We start from the raw sequence: 15,950 nt of genomic DNA on the forward strand, positions 1-15,950 counted from the left end.
GTTGCATGTTGTATGTAATCTACCTGCACCATGTTAGAAAACTGAATCACTTCCATTTGAATTGTCTTAGGGAGATTCTGAAGACCACCTGGCAGGGTAGGATGTCAGACACTGAGGTCCTTTCTTGAACCAAACTGCTAAGTCCTCAAACCTCTACTTCAGAGAGTGCAACTCCTTTGGACTGGTCACATTGTTTGAATGCCAAATGTATGTTTGCCAAAAAGACTGTTTTATGAAGAACTCATACAGGGCAAACACTCATGTAGTGGTCAGAAGAAGCAATACAAAGAAACTCTCAAGGTTTCTCTGAAGAACTTTAGAATTGATTGGGAGACACTGGCACAGGACCTCCCAGGATGGCATGCTCTCAGCAGAGAAGGTGCTGTGCTAGATAAGCAAAGCAAAATTGAATTAGCTCAGGAGAAACATGAGATGCACCAAATTAGACTATCCACCCCAAATATTCATAGAGACTTTTTATCTTTGACTTGTGGTGGAGCATTTTGAGCTCTTATTGGTCTGATCAGATGCAGATAGATTCTAACATAGGGATGTCATTTTGGTTCTCTTCAAGAAGGAACAACAACAATCCCCACCACCACCACAACCACCATTTTTCTCACTGTGCTATATCGCCTTCCTTCTTTTTAAAAAGATATATATTTCTACTGATCTGTTTTTCTTTTTTTTTTTAATTATAGCTTTTTATTTATAAGATATATGCATGAGTAATTTTTCAGCATTGACAACTTACAAAACTTTTTGTTCCAACTTTTCCCCTCATTCCCCCTACCCCTTCCTCCAGATGGCAGGTTGACCAATACATGTTAAATATGTTAAAGTATAAGTTAAATACAATATATGTATACTTGTCCATACAGTTATTTTGCTGTACAAAAAGAATTGGACTGTGAAATAGTGTACAATTAGCCTGTGAAGGAAATCCAAAATGCAGGCAGACAAAAATAGAGGGATTGGGAATTCTATGCAGTGGTTCATAGTCGTCTCCCAGAGTTCTTTCGCTGGGTGTAGCTGGTTTAATTCATTACTGCTCTATTGGAACTGATTTGGTTCATGTCATTGTTGAAGATGGCCACATCCATCAGAATTGATCATCATACAGTATTGTTGTTGAAGTATACAATGATCTCCTGGTCCTGCTCATTTCACTCAGCATCAGTTGATGTAAGTCTCTCCAAGCCTCTCTGTATTCCTCCTGCTGGTCATTTCTTACAGAACAATAATATTCCATAACATTCATATACCATAATTTACCCAACCATTCTCCAATTGATGGGCATCCACTCAATTTCCAGTTTCTAGCCTCTACAAGGACTGCCACAAACATTCTTGCACATACAGGTCTCTTTCCCTTCTTTAAGATCTCTTTGGGATATAAGCCTAATAGCAGCACTGCTGGATCAAAGGGTATACACAGTTTGATAACTTTTGGAGCATAGTTCCAAATAATTCTCCAGAATGGCTGGATGTATTCACAATTCCACCAACAATGTTACTGATCTGTTTTTCAAAACCTACATTTTCATTGGTTCTATTTCCAAATGCCTCTTGAGGAGCCATTTCTTATTAGAAAGAAGAAAAAAGTTTCATAAAAGGAATTAAAATATTGAAAAACTTAATGTTCTATGCAGCGTTCTATATCCATGGTCTTATATGCCAATAAGCCGGGAAAATATTTTTATATGCTTTTATTGAGACTAATCTTGGTCATTATAATTTTTGCAGCATTATTCCATTTGGTTTTCTTTCCATTTTTGTTGTCATTGTATATGCTATTTCCCTGATTCTGCTAAGTTCATTTGCATTGGTTCATGTATATCTTTCCTTGCATCCAAGAGGTCATGGTGTTTGTAATTTCTCAATGCATGGTATTATTCCATTACATCGAGTACCACACTTGCTTGCCCAGTCTCCAATCAGTGGGCATCCACTTTTCTTCCCATTCTTTGCTAACACAAAAAATTTTGGCATCTCTTCTCATAGCCATCAATTGCTATTCAGTTGTTCCAATTATTTGTAGCTTTGGAGGACATGAATTATATGGATTGCTGAAATCTGTATGTAATCCAAAACTCTTCATTGGAGTGATTAGTTTCAGCCTTCTTGCTCACCAAATCTCTCACACAGTCACTGACAAGGAACAAAAGAAATGGGATCAATTTTCCTTCTCCATCCTGTTCCTGCCATAAGGTTGATAAAAAGACTCTTGGATAATTTATATGTTCAAAAATAATTTGGAGAATTTCATCCTTATTCAATTCAGAGACATTCTTACTTTTGAATAAAACTGTTAGATATCTGCCTAGATTTCAGCAAATAAGGAAAAAAACCTCAAAATATGCCATTCTAGTGAGGAAAATATGAATTGGAAATAAATTCAGAAGAGAGAGGTTTAGAACACTTTCCTCTTGTAAATGATAGCAATTTTCCAAATAGACAAGTGATCTATGGATATGAATCAAGATTTTTCAAAAGAAAAATGGCAATGTAGCCAGAAGGGCACTTAAAGACTATTGTATATATGACTCTATTTCCAAATCACTAATAGAGAAATGCAAATCAAAAACTCTGAGGTTTTGCTTCAGAGAGAGAAGACTCTCCCATTCTAGCCTCAAAGAATAGTCAATGTTGCTGGACCTGTAGGTAGGGAGGCACACTGATGTACTTGTCGGTGGCAAGATGAATATATCCAACCATTTGGAATACAAAAGTGCAAGAAAAGTGACTCCATTGTTCACTTTGGCTTATCAAGCCCACTACTGGACATATACGCAAGATTAAATGTAGAAACAAAGATTAAATATCGAAACAAATTATAAATATAATTAATTAATGTAATAAATGGGAAGGGGTAGAGGATGGGTCAATGAGGGGGCTATTTTCAAATATCTGAAGGGCTGTCATGTGGAAGAGGGACCAAACTTACTGTTTGATTCTAGTCAGTCAGCTGGCATTTATTAAGAACCTACTATGTGTCAGGCACTGTGCTAAGTGCTTAAAAAAGGCAAAAAACAAACAAAGTTTTAAAAACCAATCCCTGAAATCTCAAGGATCTTATAGTATAATGGGGGAGATAATATGCAAACATGTACAAATAAGACTATCTATATTATATCCATATTATAATATATATTTATACATATATTTTGTAATATAGCATTTACATATAGTATGTATTTATATATACTATGATGTATTATATATAGCACGTATTATACATATAGTGTTTATATATGCACACACACATACAATTAGATGTAATTTCAGAGGAAAGGCATGATTAAAAGCAGCTAAAAAAAGCTTCTTACAGTAGGTGAACCTTTAGCTGATACTTGAAGGAAGCCAGGAATCCAGGAGATGGAGATGAGGAGCAAGACAGCTCCAGGCAGTGAAGACAGAACCAGGAATGATGATCAGTTATAAAGAAGATAATTTAGTCTGAAATTTGGTATTACAGATATTATTCCTAATTTACAGATGAAGAAATTGAGGCACGCATCTGAATTCAGATTTCCCCAACTCCAGGCCCAGAGCTCTCTCCACTCAGTTTCTCATGTAAATCCTACTTTTCCCCTAATTTTAACCATGATACTTAACTATCTGTGTGACTTTGGACAAGTTACTTAACCTGACCTTACTCAACGTTCCTAGGACTTAATTTCCTCATCTCTAAAATAAGAGTAGGATTAAATAGATTCTAAGTCTCGTCCAAGCCTAAATCTATAACCTTTTAATTTTTGTTCCATGTTCTTCTCTACAGATCACTATTTTCTTTGTTTTGGAAAAAATTATTTCTTCCAATACTTTATGCTGGGAAAGTCTTCACAATTACAGTTTGCTAATGAGACAGGCTAGATACCTAAAATAGCAGCAGATGCTACAAAGAATTTGAGATTACATATATTGCTTAATAATATTCAACTTACCTGTGGTCTTCCATTCAGGAAAGTCCAGAGATCTATAGTCACAAAAGTTTCAGAGGTCAGAAATGCTAAGAAATCAATCTGTGTGTGTGTGTGTGTGTGTGTACATATTGGCAGGGGTGGGGATGCTAACTTTTCCAGTCTTCCATCCTCAAACCAGTTTCTTCCAAATGAAACCTGCCCTTTCTCCACCAACAACCACAAATTTCCAACTCATGCCCTGGACCAGATGGCAGAGTCCAGTGACCGTCAACAGAAGAAGAAAGTCAGCCAGCAGCAAGAAAGGTCAAGATGAAGGGGTGGATGGGTGGGGGTGGGCACAGTGCAGCTTTGGCTGGGCTGTCATGATTAGCCAATCTTGGCCTGAAATGTCACTGTAGGAGTAAAAGTCACTCAGGCCCTGGGGCCACTGACAAATGTTCAGGGTGTGTCCAAGCACTTACCTTCCTGGGCATGTTCCTTTTGGATATGACATTTTGGCTCTAATACTTTTAGGAATAACAGGGGAAAGAAGAGATTTTAATATCCAATATCCCAATAAGTTTACTGTCTCAAACTACTAAGAAATCACTTTGTTTCTGATTAAACTACCGTTTGTAAGTAGGGACTGGACAAATCCCAAACCAGGATGTCTACAATATTTAGGGTGGGAAGATAATGGAGTTACCTAGGGTACGTTGCCCTTTTAAGTCTGCCAACTGTCCCAGGGAGGAAGCAAAGAGTAATACTAAAGACAGATGCTCAGGCAGATCAAAAACCTGTTTAAATACTAAAGCATTAAAAAAAAATCCTGGCTTGGGGCATATGTGCATTATTTTATGTCAATACAGATTTAAAAGCATTGTCTTTCCTCTCTGACTGCAAGAAGCAATCGGGGCCTGAATTCTGTTTATTTGCCTTTTAATACCTTTTTGCAGTGAAAGGATGTCTGAGGTAAGCAGGGATAAGGAACAGGGGTGGACCTTCCAGCAGCCTCACAATATGATGGCAATCAATTACAAACCATATTTAGGGATTGTTTTTCTGCAGGGAACACTCCTTATTCCATCCAGAGGAAGAGGAGATGATTAGTGCTTTTATGTCTGAGAAGATGAAGAGTTTTCATGGAAAGGATGCTGACCAAATCTTTCCCGCCCCACCAACAAAGATAGCTAATTGTGGGAAAATTTGGGTTAAACCTGTGGGTGACCGGATTGACGGGAAGCCAGGATTTTAATCTGGGTGAGGTTTCATTTCATGATCAAACTGAGGTTCTCTGATTCCAAACCCGGACTTCTGTCACCTGGGTTTGAAGCCCAGTTTACTTTACTGTCAGGGTTCTAAGTAGACAAGCTAGAAAGGGATAAAGTGAAAAGTATCTTGGGTAGGAGCCGGACATCCTCCTGGCACAGGTCAATAGTGAATTGAGTTGTTAGGATGCCCAGTGCTCATGTTCCTCAATAAAAAGTACTTGTGGTCTTAGGGATGCCAGACTCCCCAACTGCTAGACATTGCTCCGGTTTGAAGGAAAGATGCTTGGAGGAGGCAGTAGCCATTTGTAGCAGCGTCCTCCACCTGCCTTCTCTCCTCCAAAAAGCAATCAACCATGTATCTGGCTATTGCCTTTCTGCTCTCTGTGGAGGGAAACAATTCAGTTCAATTGAACCAATATTCATTTAGTCCATGTGAGAGGCACAAGGCAACTTGACATTTGGCCAGGGGCATTAAGATTGAGGGATCACACAACCAGCACATCTGAGGGAGGACTTTAACCAAAATGTTTGCTGCTTTGGGACTTCAAAGTTGGCTTTCTCTTCGTAGGTGTCCATTTTGTGTAAGTTATTGAGCTGGGGGATTCAAAGAGACATATGATCCAGAAGTACAGTCTAATGGGAAGTTGTGGGACAACTGCTATGGAAATCGTTAAGAGATAAGAATGTTAGTGATGAGTAAGGCAAGGAAGGGGTGGGGAGGCAGTGTGACTTAAAACTTGAATTTGCATCAGAGCTCTGTTACTTACTAGTTGGTGTGACGCGGCAACTCTCTCTCCTCCCCACTTTCTCTTCTCTCTCCTCTTCTGTCCTTTCTTTCTCTTTTTCCCTCCTTCCTTCTCTGTTCCTCCTTTTCTTCTTCTTTTCTCTTTCTCTCCCTCCTCCTTTCCTTCCTTCTCTTCCTCCTTTCTCCCTTCTTTTTCTTTTCCTGCCTGCCTCTCTCTTTTCTTCTCTCTTTCTCCCTTCATTCTTCCTTTCCCTCCTCTCTCCCTCCTTTTCTTTTTCTTTCCTCATTTTCTCTCCTTTCTTCTTTCTCTTCTTTTTCTTTCTCCCTTCATTCTCTCTTCCTCCTTTCTTCTTTTTTCTTCCCCCTTTCTGTCCTTCCTTCCTTCTTTCTTTTTTTCTTTCTCCTTCCTTCCTTCTCTCCTTTCTTTTCCCTCCTTTTCTCTGTCTTTCTCTTTCTCTCCCTCCTCCCCTTCCCTTCCTCCCTTCCTCCCTTCCTTTTTCCCTTCATTTCTTCCTTCTTCTCTCCCTCCCTCTTCCCTCCTCCCTCCCTCCCTCCCTCCCTTCCTCAGGAAATTCTTAATCTTTTTGTGTGTTGTGGACCTCTTCTCAGAATATTATTTTTAAGTACCAAAAATACATCAGATTATTAGGAAACCACTTGAAATGCATGCAATGACAGAAATACTTTTAAAAATTTACATAGTGTACATTACAAAACCCATGATTAGATAGTTCCCAAAGTCTCTTCCAACATTAAATTCTATGACCCTATAGTTGTTTGCTATGAGAGATTTCACAATTAGGGAATTCCAATTGGAAGGTTCATCTAGGCCATCTAGATAGGTCCTACCTAGATAAGAATACTCTCTTCAACAACCAAGGCAATTCAGTCAAACGGGTGGAGACTGAACTTGAAGATAGGACTATCTGGGTTCAAATTCGCCAATGTATCAGTTGTCAAACTTGATGATTTCTTTTCAATCCTAATCTCTCTGGATCCACGTACTTCATTCTACACTGTTAACTAGTTTCTCCTCTCGGATATCATTCTCTGGGTTTTGGTGGCACTCCTCTCTCTGCTGGTTCACCTCCTATTTGTCTGACCTCTCTTTCTTAGTCTGATTTTGGGCACATCATCCACATCTTATCCATTAAATGTGGGCATTCCCCAAAGTTCTGTCCTAGGCCTTTGCTATATTTTTTCTCTTGGTAAACTCATAAGCCCCTAGGGGTTTAACTATAATCTTCTTTAATATGACTCACAGATATCAGGAGTTCTATCTCTATCCTCTCCAGCCCAACCTCACCCTAAATCCAGCATCACCAATTGTTTCTCCCACATTTCAAATTGGATACCCTGGAGACATTTCAAAATCAAAATGTCCCAAACTGAACTCATTATCTTTTTTTTTTTTTTTTTAGATATTGGGATTTGTTGATTTGCTTGGGGTCACAAAGGTTGTAAGCATCTGAGTTTAGATCTGGGCTAGTGCCCACTGCGCTAATTGTCTGAGCTACCTAATTGTCCCAACTCATTATCTTCCCCACCTAAACACTACCCCTTTTTAATTTCCCAATTTCTCTCAAAGTCATCACCATCTTCGTGACCAACATAATCTTGGAGTTAGCCTGGGTTGCTCACTTTCCCTCAACTCAGCTATCCAATCAGTTGCCACATCTTTGCTCTTTCTACAACAAACATCTCTATGGTTTGATCCTTCCTCTGCACCCACAAAGTTACCACCTTTGTTCAGGCCCTCGCGCTCTCTCACCTTGATTACTCAAAAAACTTCTTAATTGGTTTTCCTCCCTCAAGTCTCTCTCTAGTCCAGCCCATCCTATATACTACTACCAAGTAATTAATTTTCCTTAATACAAAGATCTGACCACATGAGTCTCCTATACCAGCAATTCTGGTGGTTTTCTATTTTGTTTAGGAAAAATATATCATTTCCCTGTGTAGTTTTTAAAACTAAAGTTGGCTCCACCCTAGCTTTCCAGCTTGATTGGGCATTGCCTCCCTCCATCCATTAGCCACCGTTATACTCTGTGATTGTTCTCTGTTCTCTGATTATACTTCATCTCCCATCTCTGTACTCCCCATCCCCCCAGCCTGGAATGCACCCCTATCTCAGAATCCCTTTCTTTCTTAAGAAGTGGAAGTTCAGGTCCCAATGTCTGAATGCAGTCTTTCCTGATCTGGGGTTGTTCTCTCAAACAACCTTGTATTTATTTGTATTTATTAATGTCATATTTTTGTTTTGTATATTTTTATATGGATTTATTTCCTCCCTAGAGTATAAACTTCTTGAAAGGAGGACTTCTGTTATTCTTCATTATTGTATCCCTAAAGCCTAACAAAATAAAAACAAAACAGCAATAAAACAGTGCTTTAAGGTTCGCAAAAGCTTTACTTATTATCTTATATAACTATCCTAATAACTTATTTAAGTAGTTTTTTTTTTTTTTTTAATTCCCCTTTCACAGAGGAAACTGAAGCTAAGAGTTTAGGCTACTTGCCCAGAGCCACACAGCTAAAAAGAGTCCAAGGCACAATTTGAACTTGGGTTTTGCTAATTTCAAGTCTAGTCCTCTCCATCACACCATCTAGCTCATAATAGGTGCTTGATAAATACTCCAAGTTCAGCACTCCTCTACACCACCTAGATAGATGCTCAACAAATACTACTTAATTGGGATTAACTCTGGTCTGTGACAATAGTCATTGACCCTCAGTCTTTAGTAGTTAACTCATAGGTTCTTTGGGAGGAATCCATGAGATAAGAAAGAATCTTTTGCAAGTCTTAATGAAACACATAAATGTCAGTTTAATTATCATTATTCCTCAAAAAGAACACAAGTTGCAAGGAAAAACACAACTTCTACGTGGAGCTGTCCAGCATGCATGAAGACCACAGGACGACCTCCACTGAATTTTCCTTCCATTGAACCTATGTCTCTTTGCAGATTTGGCTCACTGTTCTTAGACCTGTCCTCTGGGACCAAATGGAACAAGCCTAATCCCTCTTCCATATGGCAGCCCTTCAAGTATCTGAAGACATGTCATGACATAGGAGCCCAGATGTGCTAGAAGGGATATCAGAGGATAATTACTCCAACTCCTTCATATACAGATGAAGAAACTGAGGATTTGTGAAGTTATGACTTGTCTAACGGTACACATGTAATAAATCACAGTGTCAGGATTCCAACCTCAGTCTTATTGTTCCAAATCCAGTTTTTGTTTTTTCCTCCCCAGGCTAAATACACCCAGTTTCTTCTACCTGTTTTCATGTGTGACATGATTTAAGACCCTTCACCATTCTGGCTGCCTTCTGCTTTACACTGTGCACTGGCATCAGAATAACAAATGCAGTATTCTGGATGAGATCTAATCTGGTCAGACTATTGTATGATCTGCTACTCTGAAGTGATCACTGTAATAAATGGAAACATCAGAGAAGGTTTCTTAAAATGGAGAATATCTGAGCTGTGCTATGTAGAAAGGGAGGATATTCAATATGTTGGGGGAAGAGAGTTCATTCTAGGGATGGTGAAAGAGTATGAGCAAAGACATGGTGATGGGAAAGTATAAAACGAAACCAGGGCAGTTCAAACCCTGGTTCTGCCACTGAATCTGTGTGACTTTGGATAAATCATTTGCTTTGGTATTTGCCTTCTTTCTGGGAATCAGTTTTCTCAGTTATAAAATGAAGCAGTTGGACAAGATGATCTCTTATTACCACAGGCCCAAACTGGTTTGAACTAGACATGGTCTGTGGCTAAAAGTTGAACTCTTTTATTCAAAGGAAAAAAAAAAATCTCTCCTAGAGTTTGTTGTTATTTCTTCTTTATGAAAGAAGCTTTTTTGTTAATACAGTCTTTGTTTTGGGAGCCAGTTGATAAAAGGACCATTTTATTGGGATGAATTAATGACATAGAAGCTGCCAGAAATCTCTGAGAGGATGCTGCTTGGGCTTTTACCCAGGGCGGTGAATGGTAACAACTGTGGGTCACTGGTCTCAAGGACACACTGGCGGATAGGTCTGAGCAGGCTTTTGCTGGGCTTTGATGCCTGGGGGTGGGTCATGGGTGGAAGCACAGACTAGGTCAGCAGAGCCTATAGAATGATCTAAACAAAGAGATTTCTAGTGCAATTGTAATTTTTGAATACGTCAAACCTTCCAGGACTTGTAGAACCAGGAGTTACGTAAGTATACACTTAGAATAGTTAGTCCTTGAGGATAAATTATTTGGCCTCTCTATGTGGTGATTTCCACACATCTTTCTGAATCTCATGGCATGGCACTCCCTGTGAATGTGTTAAAACTTGCTGGAGAAAGGCAAAAAGTGAAAACGAACAGGCTGTTAACAGAATTTCAAGTCTACTCGGATAGATTTGCTGCATCAGATATGTAGGAGCCTCGGGTTTTTCCAAGTCCCCCTTATTTTACAGACTAGGAAACAGGCAGAAGGAAGACAAGCAATTTGCAGCAATGTTGAGCTGTTCTGTACATTTAAAGGCTTTGCCTCTGGCCAATGAGGGTGGGCCCTAAAGAAAGACAAAAACATTACTGCACTAAACCTGGCCAAACCCTTTATTCCCTCAAGCTGGGTTTTTGGAAGACTAGAATGTTCTGAGAGCATCTGAAGGTTATCCTTCCATAAAGCTTTTAGGCTCTGAAAGGTTATTTCCAGAAATATTTCTTGACTTCCTTGAAAATTCTGAGTCCAGAGTAGATATAAAATGATTAATGTCATCATTTCATGGTGAAGGACCTTAGAGGTCACTTGGTCCATCTAGCCTATTGGCTAGTCCACACTGCTGAATGTTGTCCAAACCAGATTAAAATGTAATAGGAAAATAGTTAACAAAATAAATAATTTTCAATAAAACATAGATAAAGCTTAATATAAGATTCTTGAAGTCAATATGCACCCGGAAGAATCCTTCCTTAGTTTAGTGGTCCCTGTATTTGCATTTAACACTACGAAGTCTAACCCACCTCATTTTACAGAAACTGAACTCCAGAAAGGAAGTGATTTGTTGAAGATCACGCTGGTGGCAGAGGTGAAATGTGAGTCCTAGCCCCCTGTCTCCAAGTTCAATGCTTTTTTCCCATTGTACATTTCACAGAATTACAGAGCCTCATTGCTAATGACTCAATGACTGTCTAGTCCAACTCATGCATGAAACAGAACATTTCTTCATTATAATGTACTTGATAAGAAGACACCCAGCTTCAAGATGTGTTGGGGAAGTCTGTTCCAATGGCTGTCAGTTTTGATAGGAAGTTTTTGCTTTCCCCTACATTCCGCCTCTGCAACTTCTATCCATGGCTCCTAGCTCTGAACTCTGGGGCCAACCAGACCATAATTAATCCCTCCTCCACAGGGACACCGTTAGGGAAAATAACGTGGACCATCATGGTGGTACCTATTGTTGTTTGTGTTAATTTGGGCCTAATAACACCGAGAAAACACAGGTCTTCCATCAGCCAACATCACACTATCCAGATGTGGAACCATCAGTTATAGCAAATGGTGAAGTCTTGAATACGATGGATAAATTCTCTTACTTTGGCGGGAAGTACACTTTCCAAGGATGTCCATATTGATAATGAAATTGATGCACATATTGCCAGCGCTATCTCAGCATTTGGGAGGCTCCGAAGGAAAGCAGGGGAGAGGAGAGCTGTTAGACTGACCACCAAACTGAAGGTCGACAGAGCTGTTGGATTGATCTCATAATTGTATGTCTTTGAAACCTGGACAGTATACCAGCATCATGCCAATAAATTAAATTGCTTCCATTTGAATTGTCTTAGGAAGACTCTGAAGGTCACCTGGCAGGTGAAGATACCAGATACTGAGGTCCTTTCTCTAACTAAACTGCCAAGCATTCAGACTCTACTGCAGAAGGCACGACTCCTTTGGGCCGGCCACACTGAATGCCAAATGTATGCTTGCCAAAAACACTATTTTATGAAGAACTTAACACAGGGCAAGCACTCATGTAGTGGTCAGAAAAAGCAATAGAAACTCTCAAGGTTTCTCTGAAGAACTTTAGAACTGATTGCCTGACACAGGAGACACTGGCACAGGACTGCCCAGCGTGGCGTGCCCTCATCAGAGAAGGTGCGGTGCTCTGTGAGCAAAACAGAATTGAATTAGCTCAGGGGAAACGTGAGATGAGCCAAGTTAGATGATCCAACCCAAATGTTCATAGGGATTGTTTGTGTCTGACCTATGGCAGAGCATTCTGAGCTCCTATTGGTCTGATCAGCCATAGTCAACCACACTGACTTTAATATAATGATGTCATTTTGGTTCTCTTTGAGAAAGAACAACAACCGGAAGTACTGCATTTTGCCAGCCATAATAAGACACTAAACTTCAAAGAATTCAAGTCCAAGGTCCCTGTTGCCACCCCAGAAAATGGGAGCTTCAATTTTTGGTGGTCAACTGCCCCGCCTCCCGACCACAAATATTAACTAGGACAGGTACACCAGGGACCACCTATGTGCAGCAACATCGCTCACAGCAAATCAGTGAATTATTTTCATCAGCCAGGTTAGCTGCCAGTGTATTTTTACGAGCAATTATGAGACGATGACTTTGGAGATGGGCAATTGTGAAGGACAACTGGACCTGACAGGCAAGCTCAGCCAGAACTTGGATCATCAGCAGGGGACAACCCCTATATCAGTGAAGCTGAGGAGCAGCTGAGCTACCTCAGGCCTTTGCCAGTGCAGGGCAGCTTCCCAAATACATCTCTGGCCATGCTGTTATTCCATGGAACATCACTAGAGTGCCAGCAGAAAGCATCAGGGTTGCTACCTTTCCTTCCCCTTCCTTGAAATAATGCACGCATCATTGGAAAGACTTATTACATATAGCACTATGAAAATAGGCTTAATTGTCTCTATTTCACACTAAGATTTATCTAATTCTCCTTTATTTCCATTTGTTATGTTCCTTTAATATCACAAAGGAGACTCATCGGCCATCTGTGATACCGGTAGGGGAATGCTACATTCCAGATAAGTAACTATAAAAATGGCAAAGTTTAAAGAAATCATTTTAATAGTTTATTCCATTAAGCTAATAAAAATTCTGCACTCCAGGTATGCTGCTAGTTTATATCGCATGGAAGCAGCGAATGCCCATTTGTTTTAAGCCCAAAGTGTTAATTAAGAAGTAGACATTGCCGAAGGGTGATTATAGTACTGAAGAACAGGTACTGATGTTATTCTTCACACCCTCCCTGCCTCTTCCTATTTATCTTGGGAGTTCTGCTGCTATAGAGATTTCCAATCATAAACAGCCATTATTGTGAGCTTCAGTTGGAATGATTCAACATTTATAGATATGGTGAGGGATAAAAGGATGCTGAGGCCTTTTAACTATTTGGAAAACATCCCCAATATCCCAAATGTTACTTATAATGTAGGAAGACAGGTAAAGGCATGTGAGAGCATGTGATCCAAAGGATCAAAGGAAACAGATGGGGAAAGGGGAGGATATAGCTCTACATCTCTATCTTTTGTCTGCCTCTCTACATATCTATCAATAGATAAAGGTATAGCTTATATATGGAGCAGGGGTATCTACTACCAAAAACTGTCATCTGCCATCATATCAAATGAAATCAAAATAATTCTTCCATGAGTAAGGTAAGAATCTTTCTCTGTCTCTCTCTCTCTCTCTCTCTCTCTCTTTTTTTTTTTTTTTGGCTGAGACAGTTAGGGTTAAGTGACTTTTCCGGGGTAACACAGCTAGGAAGTGTTATGTGTCTGAGACCAGATTTGAACTCAGGTCCTTCTGACTTCAGGGTAGGAGAGTCTCTGCCACAAGCATGAGCATTCACTATTGAGTTAAAGCCACCAGGAGAAATCTAGGATACCTTTTCAGAATACCATTTTAAATAAATGTGTAAAATAAAAATAAAACACACAGGATACAAAGGAAAACAATAATATTGAAATATAGTTAGCAAAATAACATCAAAGTTCCAAGACTTTGGATAAGAACCCCTGCACTAAATAAAAGCTACTGACCTCCAGACAACTGAATAAATTTAATAGGCAGACTTAAGGCTGCCTTTGTTCACTGTTTCACAAAAACACCTTAGGTGAAACATTATAGAAAGTTGTTAGTTCCATAAAAACAAAGTTACGAATGAGAAATGGGAACAAAATTATGGCAAGTAAGGTTTTGCAACATCATGGCGGCCCCAAGAATCTGGTGGCAGAAGGAACTTCCAAGGCCATCTAGTTCAAAGATCTTATTCTGTATTTAAGGAAACCAAGGCCCAGGAGCTTCAGTGATTGCTAAAGGCAGACAGGAAGTCAACCTAATGGCAGGGAGGTATTTAGTTATTGAGCCATGGCACCACGTTGGTTTGGTTATAATTCATTACTGATGTCTCTGAGATGTTTATTGGGGATAGTGATTGTAGGTAGGAAGTGCCGAGATGGTGCTAGGAGTTTAATGATAGGATAAATAAAAGGGAACATTCATAGACATGGCATTCTTTCTCAGTGCTCCTCTAAACTGGACATTAAGGAGATTTTACAGTCCATAGAACTCAAAGGATATTAAAATGGGACAAGAAGGAGGTTTTACAGTCCATGGGACTCAAAGGATATTAAAACTGGACATTAAGGAGGTTTATAGTCCATGGGACTCAAAGGATATTAAAACAGATTATAACAAACAACATGATGAAACCCAAATGTAACAATACAAAGTTAGTTCCTTAACTTTTCAGCTGGGTGTTTGATACACTTCAGCTCCCTTAGTATTCCCTCAGAATCTTATTATCTCAAGCCAACCAGTAGATGGGCGTGATAAAGACCTGTGATCAGCAGATGCATATTTCAGGTGTGAATTCTGAGTGAAGGGCTGATCCTGAAACTCGATCTCTCCCTACCTGAAAAGGCTTCCAGACGCTTCCTTAGGGGAATGTTTGACTTGGATACTGGAACATACTTTTTTTTTTTTTTTAAATGATATCTTTTCCTCCATTCCTTTGATACAATCCAGGGAAGTCCAATTTAAGGTGGAAACTGATGAATTAGGCAAAGATCCATCTCTGGATCAACTCCATTCTTATGATGGCTACAGTTCTTTCCAGGGACGGGGAAGGACATGAATTTAGTTTTGTTTCTTTCTTTCTGTAGTTTTTCACGTGGTGGCAAGAAATTATGAAGACATTGCCTAAACCTTCCCTAATTCTTCAAATCTGGCTGGCTTAAAGACAAATCTTCATCCAAATAAAGCTGTGGCATCTAAAGCAAAATATTCTTTGTGGTGCCCGCTCACATCCTAGAGGATAACGGATGCCCTTTTCTGCTGGTTTGAGGCCAAAGGAGACAAAAGTTCAGCTTTAGACAAGGTAAAAAAATCTCTCTGCATCCAAATCAATGCCATTACTCAGAGGCTGACCAGGACTTAGTTTTGTCATCAACCTTCAGACACCGAATTACCTGCTTCTCTGCCAAAAGATGGGCAGGTTACGAGGAAAGAGGGAGAGCAATAAAAAGAAAAGGCAATGGTACATGTAAAGAGTTCAGATGGCCATCCAGGAATAATAAAGCAAACTGGTTTTAATTCTAAGGGTAGGGAAAAAAAAACCCAAATAAAAATCTAGAAAGGAAATGGCTAAAGGCCATATAACATCTTATTACCAATATAAAAATATTATCAAAAGGCCAGTGGGGCTAAAAGACAAATTAGAACAACAAAACACCATAGAATGTGATGAAGGGCAAATTCTAAGTGCTGAGAGAAAGCTGGAGCTGTAATCTGTGTTTAGTTGAGTAAACCTTTATTCAATATGCAAATGAATATATTTCAGTGGATTGAAAATAACCTTCCACCAGTTTTGAATTATCTTTCAAATGAATATTTTATTTTCTGGAGAGGGCCTTAGAAGTCCTGGCTAAGAAATGGCCCACTGGGCTTAGAAGGGATTTAAAAACATTTGACAGTGATCTTACAAACCATTACTGGACATTTGAAGAGG

The sequence above is a fragment of the Sminthopsis crassicaudata genome, chromosome 4, assembly GCF_048593235.1.
Source record: "Sminthopsis crassicaudata isolate SCR6 chromosome 4, ASM4859323v1, whole genome shotgun sequence".
NCBI classification, from domain to species: Eukaryota; Metazoa; Chordata; class Mammalia; order Dasyuromorphia; family Dasyuridae; genus Sminthopsis; species Sminthopsis crassicaudata.